At 39.2% G+C, this 23,877-nt stretch overlaps 1 protein-coding gene across 1 annotated transcript in view; it reads right to left on the bottom strand.

Moving 5' to 3' along the window:
• Nucleotides 1-23,877, bottom strand: part of LOC124406299 (neuroligin-4, Y-linked) — a 207,214-nt gene that overhangs the window by 46,915 nt on the left and 136,422 nt on the right. The gene's annotated exons all lie outside the window — the stretch shown is intronic.

Raw genomic sequence — 23,877 nt, 5'->3', positions numbered from 1 at the left:
TAATTAATCATCGGGTTATCGATTCAAAAATAAACGAAAAAAGAAAATAAAAATTTCTATCTTTACCTCAAAATTTATAACCTGATTGAGTGAAATGAAATATCGAGACCTTAGAGAGAATTTGCAAAGTCTTAACCGTGAAATCGTACCAATACAAGCCCGGAATTCTTGGAATCCCAATTAAGGAATCTTAATTGTCCATTCAACTCTTTGACCATCTCTCTCTCTCTCTCTCTCTCTCTCTCTCTCTTTGTGAGTTCGTTTCGGGGTAGAATGAAGCCGTTGAATTCGAGGTGGAGACTGTTTTTAACCAGAGAAATGGGGTCTCTAATATTGTCGGAGAATTTTGGTCGGTGACTCGGTGACGAAAGGGCGAAGAGAAGAAGCAAATTGTCTTTTCCTCGGACGATAAAACAGGGAACACAGGAGCGTCGGTAAAGAAGGAACAGTCTAACGCGACTCGGATGGTGGAAAATCCTCCCTCGATCCTTTCCATCTCGCGTTTCACCGTCACCCTGGCGTCAAGGAAAGTCAGAGGAACGACGATCAAAATGTCTAGATAAATTCTAGAATCTAGAATCTGTCCGCAAGCTGCTGGGAAGCAAAAAAAGCATTCGAGTAATCAAGAGTCAAGTTTTTACCTCGTCCTGCATATTATTATTGGACGGTTTCACTCCCCTGCAGCGGCATTATAAGGGAAGGACAAAAAATAAATTTGTATTTTTATATTATACATATATATATATATGCATGTATATGTAAGTATGCAAATTGGGGCAACGACGTCATAAATCGTCGCTCGGCGAGCCGCGTATGCAGGGAATAGGAATCGAGGGATGGATCGATTTTGGGGGTGTGCAAGTGACGTCAGATCCGGCGTCGTTAATTCCGCGACGTCTTATCCCGCTGCAGGAGGAGCATAAGAATGTCGAGGAATATGCTTAGCTTGCTGAAATTATTGAGCGATTTTGGCAGAGCAGCTGATGCGTTTAAAAGCGTATATAATCGAATGAAAGTCGTCGTTTTTTCTCATTCTGTTTTTTTTTTTTTTTTTTTCTTTTATCCTTCATCTCCTTACAGTGCCTGAGAGAAAGTAAATACATATCTAGTCGCTGATGATCGGTGTGTTTTTTTCAACGTATCTTATTACCCGCGGTGCGACTAGTCCTTTTTTACTCCGAGAGAAAATTTTCTTGGCGATGAAAACTTTTTCGAAAGCTCAGAGTTTCCATCCACCTCGTACACTCTTGTTGACGGGGGAAAAACTTTTCGTATAATATGGAGAGCATCGCGAATTGTCTGTATTTTCCCGAACACGCCGTGAGGTATAAGGTAAATAAGTCGACTTGTTTATTCATTCAGCCATTATCCTTGTTGTAAAGGTAAAAATGACACCGAGCGTAAATAATAACGCTCTTTGTATACTTTTTTTTTCTCTGGTAATCTCTACGCTTCGCGGATACATCGTGCAACGAGAATAATAAAAACTGCAAGCTTATTTCAAACTTTCCAGTGTATATTCTGTTATCGAGGATTTCGCTTGATTCCGGCACCGTGAGTTCCTGAATAATTGCTCTTTTCCCAGAGTTAGATTCTTCAACATCGTAAGAGAGAGATTTTTTCTCGCGAGGCTGAAGTAATCAAGCATCACAATCCTTCAAGGCTTTCAATTGATTCAAAGTGCTGTCAAGATTTATCTTCGATTCCATGCCTCGCAGAACTCAAGCCAATGTGGTCAAGGTTGTATCTCATGGTTTGCTAAGCAGGTATAATAAGGGTGTTTGATCATTTGTATCGATTTTTGAGAGAATCGATTTTTTTACTTGCTTCTGGGTAGCGGGTTTTCGCTTCTGAGGCAATAACCTAATAAAAAATCTTATTATACCGAGACACGTGAAAACAACGTTAGAACAACGAATGACTAGAGCATAGAGTAAACAGTAGACATTGAGGTTAGAATTTTAGTTATTCGCTTGATTTGCAGTTTAGCTTTTTTGGAACACGTGAGACGAAGAGATCGATTTCAACGAGACCAATCCTTGGCCTTTCGATCTTTAGTAGAATCGATTTTCACACGTCCGATTCCGAATCGATTCGGAGATCGATTTTTTACAGAAGATCGAACGTCCTTAAGGCATATAGAACGCACAGTCAGCCGACTGCTCGACTGCGGGCCAATCGGGTTCTCCAATTAGCGAAGGGAGTTGCGAACCGGATCCGGTCTGCACGATTTCTGACATCAATAATACCGGACTAATTGCGGGACTGAGGAACCTCGAGGAACAATAACGTCATTAGTGACTACCCATTCCGAATGCATGCAGCGTCATATCGTCTTAGCCTTCGAGGTATCGAAACAAGACCTTCGAGCTTGCAGCAGGATCGACGATCCTGCAACTGTTGAGGGTGAATTTCGCATGAATAATCCCCTCGAAGGTCGGTGAGATGGATACCGATAACTTATTAGACGGGACAAGTGGATGGAGATGACTCAACGGCTATCCTCTTCTATTTACTCAGCATTTGTCGGAATGCACCATAGAAACCGTGGTTATCTCTTGGTTGAGACAGAGACTCGATCCGGAAATTCTCATTTTGTTTATTTAACAAGCCTGCTGGGGGAAATTCTATTTCTACTTGAAAATATTTTCGTTTCATTTCATTAGTTCGTCTTGTTAAGGATAAATTGGTTGTACATTCTCAACGAAAAGTGAGGCTCGTCGATAATATTGAAAACCTTATGATATGATAAGAATATGGAAAAAATCAAACACGATAAAGACGATAAGAAAATTAAATTTTAACTATGATAATGCCCAAAAGTTTTTAATAAACTGTTTAAACAAAACATTGTTCAAAAAATAGTCAGGAAATCTTCTTTTATTGTCATGTGACATCAATTCCTCGATTTTTCTGAATACACATGAATTTTTTGTATATTATTAAAATTACCGTTTTCGAGAATTTTCAATTTTTTAAGACGGATGAAAAATCATGAACTTTGAATACGTTTTCGTGAAAACGTCGTACATTACAATTAAAAAGTTTTCGGGACACTGACCGAATAGTTTCGTAAATACAGCCCAAACAAATTTTAAAAAAAGGAAATTTCAAAAATGTGAGAAATTCATTTCACGAGACAGAAAAAAAAAAAAAAAAAAAAACAAACAAACAAACCAAAAAACAACATTTCATTTTGCTCCCCGTTTCTTTGAAATCCCGTTGGGTGGCTAAAACTCATTGTCGCAAATCGTTGCCGTATTTTTTTTATCTCCTAAATTTTTCGGACGGGCTCAATGATTGGAGGGGGTTGAAATTTGTAAACAACAGATTTCGCGTCGCTAATAGTCGCGGCTTGAAATGTACCGGTACGTTAATTTGGGGTTGTCACTAGGGTGCTTGGAGTGACTCCGGCTGGATTTGGCTGGATCGAATTCCCGCGAGGGGGGTTGGAGGGTGAAAGAAACGGAACCGGTGAAAAACAAGGGTGAGATACGAGTAGAGAGAATACACCGAGTGAATTTATTTGGTTTCATCAACTTTTGAGAATCGTTAAAGATTTAAATTTGTACGCGAATTTTATGCAAAACGTGCCGTGAGACGTGTCGTTAAAAAACTACCTCACAAGTAAAAAAAAGATATGCAATTTCAACCCACCGTGAGGTGTCTAAATTCGAAGCATAGAAGATATCGCGTATAAAAATATTTTTGCAACATTTTTAAGGGATGAAAAAGCGCTGTTATGAAAAAAAAAAAAAAAAAATTTTAAATTTCAAAAATGCTCACACAGCATTTGGGATCCTGGAGAATATGACAATGTCGAAGGGGATGAAAAGCGAAGAAGGATTTTTTTTCCTCACCACCAACAGCGAGACATTCGTTTTTGGCAAGGCATCGAGGATTCAATAGACGCAACCCTCGGTGCGTTTGCCGAATGAAATTACGAACCAGATGCACGGAGGCGTAGCATCTTTTCATTTAATCATCCAGCTTTCTGCCTCCCGGAATAAGAGGGGGACCTTTTTCATCACCGGCGACAATAAAATGAGTGGCAGATCTAGCCGGTGCCCTGAGTGCTCGAGGTACATATATATATATATATATATATACACATCCGAATGGTCAGCCGCTTGTAATCAACCCCCGAGTTTCTTCCCAGTGAAATCCCTCCATCCAATCATTCATTCCCCTCCCTTTCTCCCCTCGACGCAAGTGTTTCCAGTTTTCCGAATCCGTTTGACGTCGGTCATCGCAAATTGTATGGTTGATTGATTCTCGGAGTCGATGACATGATTAAAGCACCCTTCAGAAAAATTCCAATGAATATTACTTTCCTGCTCTGCCACTCGAAGGTCCAAAGACTTGTCGATCCTAAAGAGAAAGAGAAGTAAAATTGACTCTTCAATATAAAAATTATCCACAAGTTTCTTTCCAGACGATGATCAAAGAATGTGAGATCAATAAAAAATGAGCGAACACATAAGGGAATTCCAATTTAATAAATATTGAAGGAAGGAAAAGACAAAAAAAAAAAAAAAAAACACGAGTGTATTACAGGAGGTGAAGTTTTTGCTGAGTTTCCAGGCACAAGGATCGTTTCAAAGAGATCCGCGGGGATTAATATGTGGTAAGATGAGGCTCGTCGGTATATGCATTTCGAATTTAATGGCAGTGAGATTATCCGATCTGAAATTTCGCCGGAGCTCCTGCTGATACCGGGGGGCAATTTCTTGTCTGAGATCCAGAGCAAGGAAGAAGGGAGGGAGGGGTGGCTATCGACTCGCGGTTACTCGACTACTCCTCCTTTGAATATACACACACACACGTATATGTATATAGATCGCAAGACTTGTCCTCGGAGTTTGATGGCTTCTGCTCCGAAACTAGTTTAGGCGCTGTCCTCTCCAAGATCATCTTTCCTCGGTAATTATACCTGCAGTCTACGATCCTCACCACCTACCTCCTCTCGATCACCCCTCCAACTTTCGGAGATTTCAATATATCGTATACGCTCGTTCAAAGTCGACTAGATTCTCGGACCGTTAATGTTTCTCGATGTTGGGCGAAATGCGAAGACGTAAATAGGATGGTCCAGGCTTGGAAGATGAAGAGTAATTGGAGATCCTGAGGATGAGGCTGACAAAGAAAAGAATCATACACCAGAAGAAGATTAACTTCATGCGAAATGAGTGATAGACGATCAATTCCATAATGAAGAAGACGCCGAAGACGTGAAGATAGACGAAGATGACCTAAAGACGAGTACATCAGAGGACAGAAGACCAAGTCTGACCTAATGGTCAACTGATGTGTAAGGAATTTGGTATATTTGACGTACAATCTCTCCTCAATAATAACTTTCGCTCTGACTGTAAAAAACAATTTTCATGGTAAGAGGAAAAATGATAAAATAAATTGACTTCGTTATATTGTAATTGAGTGGCGGCGGAGAGTTGAGGGAAACGGTTTGATTGTGGCTGGATTCGACGGTGAATATTGTATGTTCTACCGTTCATTTCTACGGTTAAACTGAACATGTAATCCGAGTTAAACATTACAACTGTGTAATATAACTGTAAGGATACCTGGTTGTTAGGCATGAGGGAATTTCGTGATTTAGCAAGGATTTCATCCGTTCGTGTCTCTCGAGCCAGCAGAGTTATTTGTCCCGGAAATACGTCACTGTATAATGGCTGCCGTTGGGGCGATGGCGACAAGGGTGGGGTGGAGGTTCCTCGTTAACCGAAGGATACCGAGCTCGCGATAGACTACGTCGTATTCATTAATTCCTCCGCACCCGATGAAGTTACCGGGTTTATATCTGCTGTAACTATATATTCTATATTGTATACTGTGTGTGTGTGTGTGTGTGTGTGTGTGTGTGTGTGTGTGACACATCCGTTGTTGTACCTCATCGAAGACCTCGCCGGAGGCTAGAGAGAGACTATTTCTTCGGTACACATGATTGTGTGTCTTGTCTATATAGATTAGGATGGTCGTTAAATGGAAGATCATGTTGGACGATCATAAATCTGCTGAAAATGTAGAAAAAATTGCTCTACAATTTTTTCACAGTTTTTTACTCTGAGCCTTTTGTCTGATCCATCAACCATCCAGCATTGAGATTCCAAAAACAAGCCATTTGGGTTCGAAACATGGAAAGTATGTACGATTTTTGTACTCAATTCAATTCTCTGTTTGGTCTAAGCTTAAATCGAATGGTCTGACCTTTTTTTGAAAATGATTTCGAGTAAATGGAAACGATTTTGTACCACGATTACTTCGAGTCTGCAAAAATTGAGAGATAAAAAGTGATTATCTGAATAGATTTGTTCGTTAAATTGATATCTTTTGTTTCCGTTGCGGAGGATCTTGGAGTAGGATCGTGATCGATGATCGTTGCTTCTTCTTTTTTAAACCGTTCCTAAGATTTTCGACGTTCGACCAATCTCTGTGAAATGTGGAAGCCGAAAACCAACGCGTCGAAAATGAGGGAGGACGGCAAAGCCGAAGAAGAAGAGGAGGTGGAAGGGGAAGAGGAAAAGGAGGAGGAGGAGGCGGTGGGGTGGAGGTTGGCCGACAAAGAGACGAAACTAGGAAAGTTTCCGCCTCCCGCGGAATTTCTCTGTATACCCGAATCCGAGGATATCCGACCGCCAAGAAGAGAACCTCGAAGTCTGTAAATTCAGCGGTTCCAATACCTCCGACGAGACGATATCTCTGTGCCTACGTGCGGTCCTCTAATATCCACCCTTTGAACCATTTTCACCGTTGTGAATTTCAACCGACAAATTTTACCCCGGGCATCGTGTTCAATACATGCCGTACATGAATATTAGAAAAGAGGCGGATTTTTACTGTGCAATGGTTATGTTCGAAAGCGAGAAGGTTCGAGTTAAAGAATTTGAATAGTATGAAGAGTAACGAGCAACGTAACTTGACTGAAAAAGATGGAAAAACAGTTTCTACTAATTTAGGAAGTTTTTGAAGTAAGAATTAGAAAAATGTTATTTTTTAGAAGCAAAGACTTCATCAAATTTAAGAAAAAAAAATAAAATATGTAAACTGAGAAAAACGTAATCGTATATTCAGAAAAAGTGATGAAGAGGAAAAAGTTTTTGCTTGTCGATGAAACATTGGAAATCGATTTATTTCCGGTGGAAGAGGAAGTTCAAATTAGACGGGACATCGCAATTTTCTATGTCCATCGTTCGATGGTAAAATTCTGTAAGTTTGAAAGTTTTCATTAGTCTTTTCATCAGAGTTTATCGGATAGATCGACGTTTTTTTGAACAACCGTTTTTCGGATTCTAGCGGTTCGAAAACGTAAGGATTTTGTTGACATTAAAAAAAATAATTTTTGACCAAAAACCAATACTTTTCTTCTACAAGATTTATAATATTACGGAACACAAAAATTATGTAATTCGAATTTAAACTTTTGGATGAATGAAAAAATTGGTTTCAGTGAAACGCAGCAAAAATTTATAAAAAGCGTGTATTGAGTGATTACAATAAATAAATAAATGCTTTATATTATACTATATAGGTGAATGAGGAGCCGGCATTTCTACTGATTGGAAATATAAACGCAATCAGCGAATCGGTATACGTTTATAGTCACGTGGCACACAAAGGCAACCAAGAAATGGGCGATAAGGATTTGAGCGTTATTGGAATAACTCTGTTATTTCACGATTGTGGTATTCGATATTGTTGATCGCGGGTTCGCAAGAAGAAGAAAAAGGAGACGAAGAAAAGAAATGAAAAGCAGCCAAAGTGCAGAGAGAAAACGATGAAGAAAAATGAAAGAGGAGAAAAAGGAGTAAGAAATCGTCGTCGTTTTCTATACCCAATCCAAAGCGGACATTGCGTCGAATGAAAGAACTGCGATAAATTAATCGGGCGTTGTTCTCTTTTTCGAGGGAAAAATTCGGGAACCACGGATATATTCGCAAGGCGAAGAATTCCCGGATTCGTCGAATCCACGTCCCTTCATATTATCGGTAAAATAAAATTGCACACTTCAATGTGGGTTGAGTTTGAGGAATTTTTTTCATTTCACATTAAAGATAATTTAACAAGAAAAGAAATGTGTTTTTACTTTTGAAGAAAAATTATTTGGACTTATTTATTTTTTCGTTATTTTTCGGACGGGGTCGAATTTTTTTCTGAATTCGAAAAGTTCCGAAATTGCTTAATTCCGAATTATTTTCCGGCCAAGTTTCAAGTGAAGAAATCAAACCTTTAAGAAGTAACGAAGTTTCGAACGGCCGGAAACCCGACTGCTAAAAATTTCGAAATGCAAAATTCTTAAAATTCAATTTACGACAGAGCAAAATTCCGAAAAATGAATTTTCGATGGCTTGAAATTCTGAAAATTAAAATATACCCACCCAGAGTAGTTTTTTCAACGAGTCGTTGTAAAAAAGCAGAAAAACCGAAAATCAAAATGACCAGGATTCCGAAGGTGAAAATACATCGAAAATCCAGAACAAAGAAAGCTCAAAGTGGTGAAATTTCAACAAGCTAGAAATTGACAGAACTAAAAATCTTGGATCATCCGGAATTACGATTTTTCAGATTTCTAAATTCTCTCATTGTTGTATTTCGGAAATTGGACTTGTCGGAGTCACGCTCTTTCGGCATTTTGTCTTTTCGGAACTTTCCAAATTCGGAACTTTGCCTTTTCTGAACTTTGAGCGTCTGGTTTCGAAACTTTGATTTCTTCACTTTAAGTTTCACCACCAAAAAAATCAAAATTTGTCGATTTTGGAACTTTTCAAATTCAGAATTTAAACCTGCACCCACATATCAATATTCATAAAAAACAGCAAAATTCACTAATAGCGATATAATTCTCCCGATAATTGATTTCAACCAAAATACACAAAATCCATCGAATTTATTTTCAACCACAATAAACAAAATCCATAGAATTTATTTTCAAACCATAATAAAGAAAATCCATTGAATTTCTTTTCAAACACTCTACGTCATGCATGACCACTTTACACACTTTCACCCTCATTCGGTGCAGGAAATCGGTGTTATGGAAGGTCGAAGTCGCTGCCATGCTCATACCACTCGACATGGCCGACCACTCTCCGGGCTGATCTACTGGCTAATATGTCAAGGCGTTTATCCCTCCCGACGTTTCTAAATCCAGGCACGTAGCCCTCAACCATCCTCAACCATCCTCAACCATCACCGCAGCCCTCAGGAATTTCCATTGTCTAGATATTTTCGGGTTTGTTTCCTTTCCAATTTTCCCCACTTTTTTCCCCCTTTCTCAGTGCGGAAAATTCGAATTATGAGCAGGTCGGCGGTTCCTCCTTTTCCCGCAATTCTTCCCGTCCTCGTAGTAGGATCAGGTGTCAGAGGGGTCAAGAACGAGGCTCTTCACGCGAGCTTGCAATCAGAGTAAAAGCTCCGGCCCGATTCCCTTTCCCAATCTTTTGTATTTTCATTTTCCAAATCAAACATTTCCCGCAGCAGTTTCAAATCGATCAAATGCCCAAGGACAAATCCGTAAGACTTTTTGACAGTCGAAGTTTTCACCTCACTCAATAATAATTACTGACAAATTTTTAAAATCTATTTCAGTTAAAAATATAAAAATTTAAGAGAGAAGAACGACAAAAATAATTAAAAAAAAAAAAAAATTAAAAAATCGACACTTTTTGAGACAACCCGTCGATTTTTCTGCTCGAAAGAATACAGAGAATTCGAAAGTTACCCTTTCTACCTTGTGTAGAAGACGTTTTCTGTATCCATAAGCTGTTTCATACACATCGAGAAGAATATCCGCAGTCTCGTAGCCGTTATAGCTGTTTGTTATTCCGAGCTGTTTCTCCTCTCGTCGTATGAAATGTCGCGAAGAGGATTTTCCGAGGGACGTATCCTGCGAATACGAGCTTCGCCGAGAAGCACCCCCCCCCTCCCCCCCCCCCCCCCCCCCCCGCCACTCACTACCTAAGAAATGTACTTCAAATAATTGAATTAAATGGAATATAAACGTCAAATTAATTATAAAAACCTACATTTTTTTTTTTTTATTTCTATAGAGTATAAGTGACATAAAAGGATTAACATAACGATAAATTCGCATTTTAATAATTCTACTTTTCATCTTAGATGTAATTCTAATGGGTTCTAGATTTAGTTGCAATTTCCGCCACCAAAATGTGTGGCAAAAAGTTTTGAGAAAATGAAAAAAACGGTATTACAGAAATGAAAACTAGTTTTTCAAAAATAAAATTCCCATTCGATTGACACGTGGAAAAAGTTTTCCTTAAGGGTGAAAGAGTTTTTCGAAAACTTTTTCTTTATTTTTGGAAAAACCTTTTTCTCATTTCTGGAAAACTTTTTGTCGTGCTCTGTGGTGACAGCAATTGGAACCAAAATCCAGAATTCTCTCATCTATCCTATTAAAGTATAGAATCAAGAAGAAAAAAAAAACGAAAGGAATTCATAAGCGATATAAAAACACTATATTCAATATCATATACGATACTTTACAATTGTATTATTATTTCCGTAAAAGCTGTAAGAATACACAATTGCGGTGATTGTTATACAGCTTATTTTGGATTTTGCGCACACCGTATGAAAAAGTGCTACTTTACGCACTAACAGTAATGCGTAAAATCAAATTTTACGCACGGTATCGCAAAAACCCTTAAACACTCTTCAATTCCGCAGCTTATTTTTATTTTGCGCACACTGCATGAAAAAGTGCCACTTTACGCATTAACAGCAAATATATAAAATCCAATTTTACGCACATCATCGCAAAAACTCTTTTACACTCTGTAATTCAGCCGGTACTAAACAGACGGGAGCTTTTCCACGACAAGAATACTCTGAAGGTGTAAAAATTCCCGAAGAAGCGAACAGCCTGCAGCTCGCAGTCTCCAATATCAGCTCACAGCTGCAACACAGTATATAAGCGATGCAGACGTTCTTATACTCGCGGCTTATAACGAAAAACCTTCTTCACAGATAAAACCCAACCCTGTGGCTTCAGACGCCAGAATACTTCCTGCACGGATATTCGTTCCGCCTTTCGACTTTCTCTCTCTTCCAACATTTTTTCCCTTTTTTTTTTTTTCTTTTTTTTCATCGTCTAGTTTTTCATCCAAAGAAGAAATCAGCTTTAGAAACAGTTTTTGTAATTCCTCGTTAATACACGTTTATTCTACCGAAACTTTGATACTCTTCTGTTTTCGTTTTGTCGACAAATTTCCAACAAAAAAAAAAAAACGGACAAATTACCGACAACAACAACAACAATGACAATAATAATAATAATAATAATAATAATGAAAAAAATAGAGGGAAAGTAAAGAAGATCTAGACGATATTATCGTCGGGATGGATTATTTTCGAACTGACCGATTACAAAGATAATTTAATGCTTCCAAATCAATCAACGCACGAAGACTGATTCTTCCTTGTCGTTTAATATTCTTTTTTGTTTGTTGTTGGCGGGAGACGCGATCCATCTTCTTCATTTCGTTTGATCGAATGTAAAAATAATGTTTTTTTCTCCCCCCCCCCCCCCTCCCTTTCGCCCTGCTCGCCTGTCCTTGATTTTTTAATCAAAAGGCTGGTCTTCCTTCAACGACATTCGCAACCCCTCGACCATCTGCACTAATTGCGTTTACTTTTCTTTTTGTTTTGTCAAGCTTTTACGCGATCAAACATTTACACTGATGGCTCTGTTTGCTCGGGTGGGTAGAAAAGTGAACAAGAAAATAGAATGAAATAACGATGGAACAAGTATTTGAAGCCGGAGAGTTTAGAAGCGATATATTTATTCAATCTTTTCTTTGATTTTAAGTAAGCTTTTCTATTTTCATTATCGCAAGGGATTCGAGTGAAGTTTTTATCTCTTTGCCTGTGAGCTTGAACGATCGTAAAATCGCAACGTTTCTATACATATTTCGTTGAATTTAAGCCGAACACCGATCTCAGTTTGTTTCAAACTGCATCCAAGTACTTTCGTTACTCAAGTCTGCGCAGGGATGAAAATCGTCTTTTTCGCTAAGCTGATTACTCTCATTTTCTACTTTGTAAAAGAATAAGGTCGAAACTGTTTGATCGAGTTCACGAAGACGGGCTTGGCGGTTGTTAGCAAGTGTCTAATTAAATTCAATGACACAATATGCAAACAAAGTAATACTCCAAGTAACGTTTACTAATGAACAAAACAATACTTCCGCATTAAATCCGTATACAGCATGCTTAACGTACACAATAATACGAACAATGGGAAACCTTTATTGCAGAAAAATGACATCAGGTTCCCGTATAATAAAAATTACGTCGATTATAATTATCGATAGATTATTCTCTTAATTTATTCGTACTTTTACCAAGGCTTTTACCCGTATACATATTTTACACTCATTTATCAGTCGAAAGCTTCAATTCCGATGACTAGGAAAAAAAAAAAAAAAGAGATGAAAAATTTCTGAGTGACAGCAGCGAGAAGAAGAAGAGAGATAAAAGCTGCATCGCTTTTGCAGAGAGTTTACACTTCCGGCCTCGGTTAGAGAAACAGAGGAATTTTTATTATCATCTCTCTCCTTCTCAGGCTCCAAGATCCTTTGAAAAGAAATATCCTGCGCCAAGCCCGCATATCTCCTTCATTCACCCAGAAATATTCTATATATATACATAGATATATATACATATATATATATTTATATATAGAATACCAGGGGGCTTAATATAGGAGATAGCGGCGACTGGACGTCATACGTTGCGGCCAGACTGGGATGCTGCAATTCATAGATATCAGGAGGACCCGGTGTATACAGATATATACTGGTTGCATTCCCTGCGGGAATATTCACCCTTAGTTATATCGCCTTATGCGGCCAAAGCCATAATGCACCTGAAGATACGGGCAGGGTTTCAGTCCCGATTTTCTTCTTCTTTGGCGAGTGTTTTATTTTATTTATTTTTTTTTCTCTCCTTGAGAAACCGAATCAGTCTCGTTGCTGATTATTTCGAACGAAGAAAGAGAATTGGATCCAAGCCACTAGTATGAAAAAATATTTAGGTGATGGGGATTCTAATATAAAATATATAGAAAAAAGTATGTGTTGGAAGAAAGAAATTGAGAAATTATAAGGGTGGAAAAATGATTTGGAATGTAAAGATCAGGAAAAATAGGTTGTTGTTGTTGTTGTTTTTTGTTTTTTAATTTCTCATTACTTATCAAGCGGTCGACTGGAAGTCAGGAATTGTGGAAAGTTGATTTATGTTTTCATTCTTAGTTACGTGAGTTTGAACAATAACAGAATTTCGACGAAGGTAAGAGATTTTGTTATAATTTAATATAACGGTGACTGGAAATTCGTCTTTGCAGCGTTGAATGGCAAAAGACAGACAGACAGACATCAAAGTATAATTACGGAAATTTAGATTAGTTCTCTAATTAAGAGGATCAACAAAGTCGTCGTTACGTATGCGGATTTCACCGAAACCTCCTTTACATAATCGAAGAGGAAAAAGCGTTTGTAGAGAATAATTTTAACGATGATGAAACGGCGTTGTGTATAAAATATCGTCAAAGGCTTACAAACGAATATCATCCCTTGTCACTGGCTAATCTTTGATCTTGTTGAATTAATCCATCCGCCCACCGTTTCGCATCGCTGTTTTAACAATCGTGAGGACAAAGAAAATGACTCGGTAAAATTAGCCGGCGAATTTCATCCCCCAAAATCGTAAATGTCCCGAGTTTAGGTTACTGCGGGTTGTTAGGGGGTGACTTTATTTATTTTTCTACCCCTCCTCTCTCTCTCGCTCTCTTTTTCTCTCGCTAACCACGAACCGTTTCTGTTCGGTAACCGCGAGCTTATTACACCGAGAGAAGCGGGGTTCAACTGTTTTTCCACCCCTTCGGGCACGCGGGGAAAACGCACCAGACGTTTTCCGAATTAAACCGATTACAATCGCTCGATTCAATCAACCGAATTGGCAGATTGCCTCGAGAAACGGAAATGAACGGGAGACTGAAATCAAATTATGGCCTTTATCCTCTCTTTCTTTTTTGCACCCTTCGTCTCGGTTCAAACCACGCCGAGGATAAAAAGGTTCCGAAGAATTTGTCGGTTCGGGATGAAAATCGACACCAAAGATCTCAGACGCACGCTGCACAGACTGCGGTTTTTCCAGTGAAAAGGGGGTGAAATTCGATGGCATTGAACGGATACAGGAATGATCAAACAATTTTTCATCTCACAAAGGTTGACGTTGTTGAAATTTTTTTTTCCGCTCTTTATTATTTGTGTATAACAAACGGTTGAATTTAGATTTTTCAGTCAACGTTCCAGACTTGAAGGATAAAATTTCTGCACGTCGTCCACAGTCCTTGACTGCATTAGGTGGTATCCACCTGCTCGTCGAGTCCTCCTTGGTCCTTGATGAATCAGGGATTTGCAGGACGCCGGGCTATCGGTTTGAATTATGGCTACCTTAGCATCGCGGCATTTCCCCTTTTGTACAAAAAATTTGGTCCACAGAATAATTTTCAAGGTTAAACACGATGGCTGCGAGGTATCAAAAATTCGCGACAACGCGATTTTTCTCTCCATTTTTTTTGACGTCATTAGTTTCACCGATTTACAAAATCAATACTCAAAGTGTCGGAAATTTCAAATCGTTGCTATCCTCACCCTCGTCTGTATCTCTTGCTCTCCATTTTAACAGATTTCTTTTTTTCATCTCGTCTGTGAATAACGTTGATCGATTTTAGCCGACATTTGTCCTACTTCCGAGTGAAATTCTTGGCTTCCGGAAATTCGATTTTCAATTTTAACTACTCGACATTCATCCAATTTCGACAAACTTTTAAAAGTGTAAACTACGCAACCATTTTTCAGAAAAACGTTTGGTTGTCCCTAATACTCTTCACGTTCCTCAACAATCGATTTCATCAGCTTCTTCACCGTCGTTATGAGTTTACCAAATCAGTACAATGAAATCGGAGTAACTCTGACAGTAAGAAAAACTCAGTATCAATATCGCGGCTGTCTTATCCTTCTACACCCCGTGTTATCGACAAAATATTACATTACGTAACAAGGGAATAAAGTCCAAGATTATTCCCGCAGCTGCTTTAACCTCATATTTCCCGCTGTTTCCGCTTTCCAGTTGAAAAAAAAAGTCAACATCATAGTTGAATAGGGACTAAAAGGAACATTCAGCAATGCAGAAAAGATGCACACCCGATCGGTCACCCGAATGTCTTATATTACAATTTTCTGGCAGCTTTTATAATTTTTCACCCGTCGGAGAAGACTATTCAATCGAACAATATTCGTAGGGTTGAGGGGATGGGGGGGGGGGGGGGGGGGCGAAAGTGGGAAGACGCAAAAGTTCTCTCTCTTTATTTTCTCTCGGTTCTCTCTCCTACTTGATAAATACAAGAACACGCGGAGAGAAGACGACCAAAGCGAAATGGCTGTATAACCTTTATCTCCTGCACTTCCCTGGGCAAGACTATACGGTGAGGGTGGTTCACCCCAGCCCCATTCTCCCCGTCGTTGTCGGTTTTTTGTTTCTTCTTGTTCTTGATCTTCTCCCTGTTTCTCTGCTTCTTCTTCTTCTTCTCCTCCTTCTTTTTCTTACGGAGCAACTTTACAAATAATCAAATACTGTTCGCCGAAGGTAAGTAGCGTAGATAACAGAACGGAAGCCGGGCGACTACTCGTTGGTAGGTAAAAGTTTTTTTCGGGGGTTGGGTATTATACCGACAACTTTCAAAGTGAAAAAGTTATTTTCCCCATGTCAATTCCCCGCTTCCTAAAACTCGATCCGCGTATCCCCCTCTTAGGTCTTCCTTCGAGATATCGGCATTGGTATCAGCAGCCAACGATATTGGCTAATACACCCTCCCGAGAAGCCGGACTCAGCACTCTCTTCACATCGACGAATATTTTTCACATCTTCATTCGCCGATTTCAAAGAAATGTTTCATCACCTTCGCGACACTTTAACTACCAATAGCAACATGTCAAAAGCAGAAATGTAACCAACCGAGTGTTCGAGGACACTTGATCACACACAATCGTTAATATCAGGGCTCAATTCCAATTGCCAAAATACAGTAGTAGCTTGTATACTAATTTCAGAAACAAGACAGAGGAAGAGAACTTTCATCGTCCAATCCGCAGGACAATGGTTAGGAATTTTTAACAGCTGTAGCCAGTGCCGAGGGAGTGTCGAGATGAATATTTCAGACCATCGGTTACCCAAGAGAAATTCCGAACCGATTGTGTTCACTCCGTCTTCACCAGGTTCCCTTTCTCTTATTTCTCGTTATTCCTCTTTCCCATCAGCGGTGAATATTCGCAAGCTGTCGCCGCAAAGCTCAAAGCTCAAGGATATATACATCGTCTTTGTGATACTTGGTCCGGTGGACGTCAGAAGAAACGACGTTTGATCCAACCGGGTCAAGTCGCAGGCATTGTTCTTCTGGAAATGGACCCTGGCGTTCGAGACGTCGGTGACCGAGTGAGAAAGAAGAAGAAAAAGAAGAAGGAACTGCGAGGGGATGAAAAAAGCTCGACGATTCATTACCACCAGCAGCCCGGTGAGCTTTTCGTATCAGTCTTCGCAGTCGAGAACTCGATCAGCGACTGTCTTCGCTGCAGGTCGATATAACCACCGCCAGGTGAAATCGCGACGGTTTTTCGATTCCCAATTTCGGAGAAGAAGGAACCCGGAGCTTTTTCCGACTCTAGTCTACGAAGGGGAGGGAGGAAAAAAGGAGAAAGAAGAGCAGCCGGCTGGCGTGTCTCGTGTAAATAGCAGAGCTGTAATTGGGTAATCCAATTAACCTCGCTCGGCCCGGAGAGCAGTCTGGATTTTTAACCAAAGTTGGTAAGTCGCGTTAGGGGAGAGATAAGGCCTGAGGGTGCGTTTTGGGCCCAGTCGGTGGCTCGATTAGTTGATAATAATTTAAACGAGTTTAGTCCAAGAGCCTGATCGTTACGTTCTACGTTTTTTCCCCATCCTTAGATTCTTCTGATCTTCCTGTAAGGGGATGAAAGTTTCGTATTAATAGCGGAATCAGCTCATTTCCTCCGCTACTCACCGCGTGTTATATTCCGCGTCTGCGATTTATCTTCAACGAGTTTTGAGATCATCTCACCACGGTCCCCGCAGTCACGTACGCTCGTCCTTTATCAGTTAATTATCTTTTAACCATCTTGTTTATCCTGGCTAAACGGTGCGCTACCCTTACCACGAAATTGCTTCTCCTCGAATCCTTGTCGGCCTCGATTTTCTCCAGTGGAGAAAGCATAAGAAAAAGAAACTCACAAGGAAGGTATTCCAGGTTGATCTCCCCGATTTGATTTCTTTTGTAATATGTTACAGTAGACTGAAAACTGAGCGACACGTATTGTTTTCATCCGCCAATAAACATTTTATGAGGGTGAAACTACCCTCCAAAGTAAGGCATGTCAAACCGCGATTTGGCAGTTTCACCCACAAGAACATTATATTTTTTAACCAATTCAATTGAAAAGGTTTTCCCGCAACGAGAAATGAAAACTGTAATCTTCTTAATTAAAGAAAAAACAAAACTACCAAATTTCTGCTTCACCTGCCTTACTTCAAAGGGTGGTTTCACTCCCTCGAACTATTTAACAACAGACAAAAAAAAGTACGTGTCCTCAGTTTTTAGTCTATCATATTAACATATTGCAAAATAAATGAAATCTAAGACATCGACCTGGGATACCTTCCTTGTTAGAAAAAGTCTACTTTCTAATTTTCACAAGCCAAATAGCAGCTGGTAATACACGCTTGATAATTCGACTGGGAAGTGTTATCTAAACCAGATCTCGAGCCTTGCTTGACTATTCGGTGTTATTAATAGACGGGTGGGAATTTGCATGTGGATAAACCTGGAGAGGGAGGGAGTATATAGTCACAGCTATCTTCGAGGATTGGAATCAGTAGCTTGAATTATTAGAGGGTTTGATGTAGCTGCGTTTGGTAGTGCAGTTGCACGTTGAGAAATCGGTAATATCGCCACGATCAATTCTCGACAACGATTTCTGATCCACATCGAGTCCAATGACGAATTGATCTATTTGGACACGGTTTCCCTATCCTGACTGTCCTGGTTCAGGAATCAGGGGGTTAAGGTGCTTATAAAGACCCGTTGTACACCTCGAAAACGCGGGGATGCAAAACTCCTATACCGCTCAAGCGATCAGAGTGAAACTTGGGCAGTTAATGCCTTATTTTGGCAAAAAGTGGAGCGTCTTTTTACTTTTTCAAAATTAGGAAGAAAATTTTACAGATTGGTTACCACCCACAGAAATTGGCCAGATTTCCACAGTTGTACCAGATGGATCGAACTATCCGGTATGATGCCACTAGGCGGTGATAAAACACACATTTTGAGCCCAGTCCCATGAGATTTAATGGTGAAGTGACGAAATGGTAGCTGATCTGGTTTTCGATTACGAAAAACACCAAAATCTCATTTTGGTGACATTTGTCGGTAATTTCTTACCGACATTACACGCATACATTACCGGCATGCGCGTAATGTCGGTAACAAATGTCGCCAAAATGAGATTCCGGTGTACTTCGTAATCGAGAACCAGATCAGCTGCTAATTCGTCATTTCACCGTCAAATCTCATGTGACAGGGCTCAAAATATGTATTTCATCACCGCCGAGTGGCATCGTACCGGATATTTCAATCCATTCAGTGCATTTGCGAAAATTTGGTCAATTTCTGTGGGTGGTAACCAATCTGTAAAATTTTTTTCCAAATTTTGAAAAAGTAAAAAGACGCTCCACTTTTTGCCAAAATAAGGCATTAACTGCCCAAGTTTCACTCTGATCGCTTGAGCGGTATAGAAGTTTTGCATCCCCGCGTTTTCGAGGTGTACAACGGGTCTTTATAAGCACCTTAAAATCACTGGAAAAAAAACGAAAGGAAGGTGATGCCGAAAACAAAGTTGACCAGTATCAGCACGAAAATGGCTGTTCGAGTCGAAGACGGAAAGGGAATCGTGGTTTTTTTCTGATTATACGTCAGTGAGGTTGGGAGGTTGTTTAGTGAAATCTGGAAGTTACTTTTCCTCTTGTATTGTACTTTCGCCTTTTCTTTTCGCATCGTTCCATATTTTCGTACTTTGTGTGTTCGCTCTGTCTTTTTTTATACTTTTATTCGTATATTTTATTTCCCTCCTCGAGTCAATCCAGCATAAAGATGTCTCTGTTGGTAACGTCGCGATTTCGTTGTATCCAACTTCCGCTCGCCATCTGCCTCGTTTCATGCTACATTGGATGCCGTTGCGGAAAAATACGAGAACGAACGAGACGGAAGAAGATAAAGGAAGGCACGCTGAAAGTATTGAAAAATAAGAGAAAGAAGGAGAAAAAAAACCATACCTGATAGTAAAAAATATCCTTCAACATAAAAACGCGTCGTTTTTCAACCCGAACCGCACAATGGATGGACAATATACAGTGTCCCTCGTGTTTGAATAGAACAATTCCAACATCAGTATCTGTCGATTGCGAGCGATGGAGATTGCCTCGTTTAGATTCCACAGGTAGAAATTTCTACTCGATTCATTGACCAGAAGCCACGTTGGGTGTGTCGTTGAATAAACACAGATAACGGATGATAACGAGAGAATTTTCAAAACAGAGTTATGTGCTCGTGTGATACAACTTGGTCGAGATAATTTTTTTTTATCATCCCCAAAATAAGATAAATGAAATGATAATAACGAAGGAAGAGAAAACGGATAAAACAATATCCATAGAACTGGTGACAGCGGTGGGATGTAGAAAACTTATGCCAACTCTGATAATCCTTGAAGTTGTAAGTAACGAAGTTAAATAGGAGAGAGAATTTCATTACACTTTTAGTATAAATATATGAGAAGAGCTTATCGTTCGGGATAGATTTTTTTTTTTTTTTTTTTAACTTTTTTTTATTTATCTTTTTTTCATCCTCTGCAAACAAGTCCGATAGTTTACAGGTGGTTGACCTGCAAAAGCGAGGTGAAATTCAGTTGAGCGAGTTTACTTTGCCGAGTGGTGATGATCGTGGAATCGTTTCAGCATTCATCCGTGATAAAATATTTGAACCCACTTATAATTAATACCGAGCATCGAGTTCGATCGTTAATTAATTAACACCAACATCGAACCGTGAGAAGACCGAGGAAACTCTGTTGAGAGTCTGTATTGACAGGTTAGAGTATATAAAAAAAAATTCCAACTAAAAGCGATTCGAGTTTAGTAGTAGGGTAACCCTGAGAACTAGTGAATAGACATCGTCGAAGCTGCGGGGAAGTTTTTGGGGTAGTTTTTACCCCGAATTGCCTACGGCGAGGCGGCTGGAATCAATTGGGTGCAAAAAAAAGGTAGCGTTACCATTCGTTCTGTCGTCTTTTCCATTGTCATTGTCATTGTCATTGTCAATTAATACGATTAGTAGACGAGAGACCCCATCAGAGAAAACTTTTGCAATTCTTGTTGCCGATTTCTCAGGGACGAAACTGATGGAAAAAAAAAAAAAACAAGAAAGAAGAAAGAAAAACACTAATGAATCGATGATGATCTGACGATTTTAATTCGCGAAACGTACACAGTCTTGCTATTTCCGGTTAGAAGCTAGGACTTCCTGCAGGGTTTTTTTTCCCCCCAACGATATTCACGCTCGATATTCTAGACCCACGCTATCTTGACGCTGCTTACGATTAGACGTCAAAGAAGGGACATTTGGCCACTCGGTAAAATTGCCTATTCTTTCCACCCCGACGGAATATTGCCTCACCACTCGCCTCGTGGCTTCTTATTGTTAATTTGTATCGCGTTGCCCCCGGACTTATTGTCTCGCCTGGGACAATGTTTCGGGCAATAGAAAAGAAAGGAGGGAAAAAACAGAAACAAAGCCGAAAAGTAGGAAAAAAAAATAAAAAAATAAAAAAAGGGGCGGGGGGGGGGAGGAATGAAATGGAAGTAAAACGGAGGGGAAAAAAAGACGAGAAGAAACGAGAGGAAATTACGCTAATTGCAAACGTACGTTTTTCTCCGCGGAAAAAGGGATGAAGACGAAAAAAATAAAAAAAAAAAAAGGAAAACGTTCCAAGGTATGTCGCATTCCCCATTCCCCCTCCCTCCCCCCCTCTTTTTCCCTCTTTCTCTTCGTACAACAACTTGCAATCCTGGTAACGAAAAGCGCGGAGAATAACGATGAGGCTGGTGTACATAAATTTAAACTGAAACAATTGAAATTTGACGAAAGTGAATCGTAAAAGAAGGTTGAACCAGACTTAAGCTTGGTTTGAAATACTTTAGTAACTACGATCTGTTGTAAGCAGTTGACTTTAATCGAAACAAAATATCTTTGAAGACGGAAAAAAAAAAATGTAGTTCCTGAACGTTGGTTGGGAAAAATGAAATTTCAGTGAAGTAACGTGATCACATATCATATTTTGACCGGAATTTTGATTATTTTGAGAAAATGAAATCTCAACTCGATATCCTATACTCAAGTTTCACTCCGTTAAGCCATATTTTATCATTAAACTTCATTGCTTTTGACAATTTCCTTTCGCAGGACAGTACGAGCGTTGAATCCTTGATGAAATTAATTAATTAATCCCAGGTAGTGGCAGCGATTGCTTGGAATCCAAACTGCGTAATGGCTTACGAAGGCAGCAGCCAGCGTTTTACGACGTGCTGGAGTAGTACCTGCTGCACAACCAACCAGGATTCGAATGCGCTCAAAGCTTTGCTAGCCAGGTAATTAAATTAACTCCGGAAATCTGGCCAACTGTGTGTACATGCATGTGAATATATGTGCGTGTGTATGTATATATAGAGATATATATATATATATATATATATATATATCACATAGGTATATCTATATACACATATGTATAAACGCCTCCAGGTTGCACTTTACAACATGGAAGGAATAGCACTCAGCTGCAGAGTTTGTTTACTGTAAATTCTGAAAACGAATCCATCAAACTGATGGCGGTGCAGCTTTATTGAATGATCAGCATGTTCAGTACCCTCTGCACCCTGGTCGTTTTCGATGTTCACGTCGTATCTCCAGATATCGAAGTCAGCGTCTTTCAAACGCAAAAAGGGCTCGACAGTCCCATTCTATACACAATTCTGAATCAAAAGACTTCCGACACATTTTCATTTCATGCAGAAATAAAGAAATTGCACGAAAACTACGAATTTACCATTGCGATTTCGTACTTTTCCCGCCATTTTCTTTATTCTTGCATCAAATGAAAATTTACTACCGTCTCTTTGTTCAGAATTATGCATAGAATGGGTCTGTTAAGAAGCCCTTTTTTGGCTTTAAAATACGTGGACTTTGATATCCGAAGATAGGTACGACGACGTTAAAATCGACCAGGACACTCCCTTAACTTCCGGAAAAAACATGCAAACGATGTTTTTTTTCCTTCCAGTTAAATTATTAATACAAATGTTTTTTTTTCACCCATTTGAAAATTTCAAGAAACATTTTTTTCTATCGACAGTAAATATTGATGCCTTTAATTTTTCTGCCGAATTTTATTATTTCATACGAAGAAAAAAGGGGCTCGTTTGAATTTTTACGCAACAAATAGGGGGGGAGGGGGGTGGGGGGAAATTAGGCCAGAGCTTTTCATGCAAGTTTTAGCGCCGCTGGGACCGGATAGACTGATTAAATTTTAATTTTTAATACGTGAATTGGATAATTTTAATATTTGATGTATCAGCTAGCCGTAAAGTATGCGTGGTTGTTTTTATTTGTGTGTGTGTGTGTGTGTGTGTGTGTATACGTATTTATTCCCACCCTCTAAATTTTTTCCACTTCTTCTAATATTAGCAAATATAAACGAGTACGAGACTCGTTCGTTCGTGATAATTTCCGGTCTGTTTGTTTCCGTCGTTGTTCCGCGTGTGTATAAACAGTAGAAATGCAAATTGGGTTAATAGAAGACCGAATAAATATAACGTAGTCTGTAAAACAAACGGTCGAACCACTCTCCTCACGTCTCTCTCTCTCTCTCTCTCTCTCTCTCTCTCTCTCTCTCTCTCTCTCTCTCTCCCTCGTATCTGGTTATTGTATATAATTCAAGTATGATAATTACAATTCATATACCTACAGCGATTGTTCAAATATTTTCGCAACTGATAATGTGTCTGTCGAGCGATGAGGGGATCCACGTACCAGAGCCGGGTAAAATTGCACGCAAACAGTCGAACAGCCGAACAAACCCACACGCGGCACGGCACTCTCTCATATACCTATATGCATCGCGTTATTATCAACATTATCTTGTATAACTATAATTACCATCAGAATTAATTTATTGTTCAACCCTGCCTCGAACAATGTCCTTTTAGTCGTTATTCGCAATTTTACATCACATTCTTGCAAAACGGATTTTACCTTTGTACGTAAAAAAAAGCATGGGATTGAAGAGAAATTTGGGAAACAGAAGTGATGAAAAACAAGAAGAGAAAAAAAAAAAAATAAACAAAATGTCCATTCGAACCAATATCAACGATTCGTATAGAATTTGGGTACAACACGAGAAAAAAAAAAAAAAAAAAAGAAAAAATTTCCCAAACACGTTTCAACTTGTGTGAATTGAAAGATTGAAATTGGATAAGATGTGAAAAGAAAAAAAAAATAAAAAATAATAATTACCAAATTCGTTTGAAATCGTGCGAATTGATGAAAGAGAATTAAATTAATGAAAAATCCTTTGATCGTAATAATTTGAACAAACGGTAAAAAAAAATGTTTGTTTCGATACTGAGCAATTTTTCAATCGTTTTGTTTTCACCTTT

The sequence above is a fragment of the Diprion similis genome, chromosome 5 (genome assembly GCF_021155765.1).
Source record: "Diprion similis isolate iyDipSimi1 chromosome 5, iyDipSimi1.1, whole genome shotgun sequence".
Classification (NCBI taxonomy): Eukaryota; Metazoa; Arthropoda; class Insecta; order Hymenoptera; family Diprionidae; genus Diprion; species Diprion similis.
Note: the sequence above shows the minus strand (reverse complement) of the source record. Positions and strands in the feature narration are given on the sequence as shown.